Source organism: Lactuca saligna, chromosome 7 (genome assembly GCF_052625555.1).
Source record: "Lactuca saligna cultivar CGN05327 chromosome 7, ASM5262555v1, whole genome shotgun sequence".
Classification (NCBI taxonomy): Eukaryota; Viridiplantae; Streptophyta; class Magnoliopsida; order Asterales; family Asteraceae; genus Lactuca; species Lactuca saligna.
Window position 1 is genome coordinate 166,228,434 of NC_136423.1, and position 4,022 is coordinate 166,232,455.

Here is a 4,022-nt window from a genome sequence, read left to right on the forward strand (position 1 = left end):
ATTATCATAAATTTAATAAAAAGTAAAAAATAGTATAGAACATCATGTTACAACAATTTAAAATATAATATTGATACTTTAATAAAATTTTATAAGAATTATCTATTTAATGTTTAATATTGTATTATGGATTAATAAGTAAACCAAACGGATTTTGACGGACACACGAAACCGCGATACTAGTAACTATTACCTTTTCAATAGATTAGCATTCTTTCATAAAATGAGTAATATTAAACTGTATATAGATGCATATATCCGACAAGGCAACGCCAGTTACTCCCGTTAACCATGGCTTTTTCTTCTCTCTCCCTTATCCTTTCCTGCTTGATCTTCATATCGTTATCCATCTCCAACGCCGTTGTTCCTCCCGCCGATACTTTTCGGTATGTCAACGACGGCGATTTTGGAGAATTCGATTCCGAATACGCCCCAAACTATCGTCCTCTTCCTCCATTCACCTACCCTTTCCAGCTCTGTTTCTACAACACCACCCCCGGTGTCTACACTCTCAGTCTCCGCATGGGAACCAGACGTGATGAAGCAGTAATGCCATGGGTGTGGGATGCCAACAGAGGCAACCCAGTTGGCGAAAACGCCACCTTCTCATTAGGCTCCGACGGAAACCTTGTACTCGCCCACGGAGATGGACGGATCGCATGGCAAACCAACACCGCCAACAAGGGTGTCGTCGGTTTTGCCATACTCTCCGATGGTAACATCGTGCTTCGTGACTCCAAGGATGGTTTCGTCTGGCAAAGCTTTGATTCACCTACTGATACGCTCTTGTTTGGTCAATCTCTCCGGATCCGAGGTCCGACGAAGCTCGTCAGCAGAGCTTCAACGACGAACAACGTTAATGGAGCGTATAGTTTCGTGATAGAGCCAAAAAGATTGGGTCTGTATTATAAGAACATGCTTTACTGGGCTTCCACGTTTCCCGAAGTGAACGACCGAAATGTGAATATCGTCAATGCAACATTGGAAATCCAGAGAACCGAATACGAAGAGAATTACTTTAACGCGCTAAAGTGTCGTCTTTCAAACTCTGAAGCTCAACCTAATTTGGACTTCGACATACTCCGATACAATAGCACGTTATCATATCTCCGATTAGGCATCGATGGGAACTTACGACTCTACTCTTATCGTCAGAATGTCCGTTTCAGCTCATGGAGTCTGATGTTCACTTTGTTCACCAGAAGGGTAAGCGAGAGGGGAGAGATAGTTGAAGACGAGTGCCAACAGCCTGATCGCTGCGGTAAGTTTGGGCTGTGTGAGGACAGCCAGTGTGTTGGGTGTCCGTCGCCGGAGGGTGTTTTTGCGTGGAGCACAAAATGCAACGTGAAGTCGCCGTCTTGTAAAGCGGGTGGTTCTCGTTACTACCAGCTCAAAGGGGTCGACCATTTCACTTCTAAATACTCTCCGGGGAGTGGGCCGATGAAACAGAAAGATTGCGAGAGTAAATGCACAAAGGACTGTAAGTGTATGGGGTATTTTTATCGCACTGATCTATCGAGGTGTTGGATTGCTTACGAGTTGAAAACATTGACAAGGGTCGGGAACTTGACTCATTTGGCTTACATCAAAACACCTATTCAGTAGCTGTGGGGTGCACGAGAAACCGGAACAAGGAAGGTGAAGATATGAATAAATACCGCTCTTGTTTTTTTGTAAATTATGACCTTCCATTGTGTGTTTTTATCGAAATCAAATAATATTCTTGTTTTGATTTATAAAAAAGAATTTTCTAATATGTGTCGTATATAATAAGTATTAATTGAAGATATAACATAATTAATTATAAAATACATTAATAATAAAAAATATTATCATAATTTTCATGTGAAGTGTATTAATAATTTCCATAATAAATGTATTTCGAATTTAATTATGGTAATATTTTTCATAATTAATACTTCTTAGGATACATATTAGAAAATCCCTATAAAAAATTAGTTTATTAACCATGAAAACTGATATTTTACAATGGTTATATATAAATAATATTTAAAACGATTAGTAGAAATAAAATTTTTATTAAATTCATGGTCAACAAACAAATCTTTATATATATTAAAAGAGAAACTTAATGATATTACATTCAACAAGTAGAGCTATTTATTATGTTCCCTTAATTAATTTCAACAATTGGATGATTTTGATGATATCATCATAAAATTAAATTAAATTAATATTAACTAAATTAAGTTGATTATGTTTGGAAAGTTAAAAACTTATTAATGGAACTGAAATTTTTTATTGGAATGTATTGAAGTGACATAAATATCAGCATGATTGTCAAAACATAAATATCATTCTTTCTTTTTTTAAAATCAAGTAATTTGTATATTATTTCATAATTATAGAAACTGAAATCAAAAAATTCAAAATAACATGATATGAATCACAATATTAATTTATTCATATCTTTTCCAAAATCTTTGTTCAAAATTATGTATAAGTATAAACTCATTCAGTTGTTATCACAATTTCGTGAAATCTGGACTTTGTAGCATCATGTTCGAATACCAACTTCATAAGCTTAGCAATTTTTTTTTAATTTATTGATTAATTTCTTACATCTGATTATAGTTTGTGTTGAGTATATATATCAATGGCTTATTAGTGGGTTTTTGCTAAATAGATTTTCTATTCCATCTCAATCTGTGTGTGTCTGTGTGTGTGTGTTTGGATTGGATTATATATTTAGATTGGATGAAGTAAATTCAAATTAATTAAGTCTGTGTTAATTAGATTGGATTATGTGTTTAAATTGGATGAAAAAAATAAATAAAAAAAAAGTAAAAATAGACTACCTTCCCGAAGGGTTAAGTGTCTACATATATTATTTTTTCAAAATGACTTATTTAGGCTTGCTGTAAAAACTAATTTTATCTGGAATGATTCGTATATTCTTTAATATGTGTGTGTGTGTGTTTGTGTTTCTCAATAAGCATATGCATTTTTGTCCAAAGGTATAAAAAGGCAAATGTAATTTTGATATTGATGTATTATACATAGTTGTTGTAAAATAACATATTTACACTTGTTGTGTGTGTCTGTTTGTGTTTTGGTGTGTGTGTGTGTGTGCGTGTGTTTGGATTGGATTCTATGTTTGTATTAGATGATGTAAAATTCAGTTTAATTAGTTCTGTGTTTCGATTTGATTCTGTGTTTGGATCGGATGAAAATAAACATAAAGAAAAGTAAAAGTGGAGTACCTTCCTGAAAGGTTTAGTGTCTACATATATTATTTCTTCAAAATGACTTATTTACCCTTGCAGTAAAAACTAGTTTTTGGGAACGATTAATATATTTCTTTAATATATGTTTGTCTTTGTGTTTCTCAACCAAAATATGCTTTTTTGTCCAAAGGTAAAGAAGGGCAATGCACTTTTGATATTGCCTTATTATACATACTTGTTGTAGAATGATTTGTTTACATCAAAACGATAATGCATGTGTTATCATCCTCCTATGTTTGGCAAAGCTCAAAACTTGGGGTGGTAAGAATTTTTTTTTTTGTTATAAATTTCCATGTCATTACATTAATATTTTATTTATAAGATAAATTAATTTATAACTTTAATTGTTATTTACAGCTCAGCCTCAAGTGGATAACTGTTTGTTTTGGTAGAGATTGCATATTAATGATGACATGTCCCAGATTTTAAAATTCAAAAATGTATGTCTTTTATCATTAATTAATAGCTTAATGTTTGTTTTTACTTATTTTTTAATCATTAATTATTTATATTGTTTAACTTCTTCATTTTTTCTTCTTATATGTAGTATTGCTGATATGGATTTGAAAGTTGAGTCTTCCATTAGTACTACACAACTTCACACCGATAGGGTTGTGACCAAGACAGAGGATTACTACTCTGTTTTCCAATCAAGAACATTGATGATATTCCATATTACAATGAGGTATACTTAACAGTATTATTATTTTTCCATTAATTTTATAAATTTGTGGCACATAACACAGTGAATATATATGAAAAAAAAAATTATAT

The 4,022-nt window shown here is 32.5% G+C and overlaps 1 pseudogene; it reads left to right on the top strand.

Annotated features, from left to right (window-relative positions):
- Positions 1 to 235: 235 nt before the first annotated feature.
- LOC145006407 (epidermis-specific secreted glycoprotein EP1 pseudogene) lies at positions 236 to 1,754 on the top strand (annotated as a pseudogene).
- The last annotated feature ends 2,268 nt before the right edge of the window (positions 1,755 to 4,022 follow it).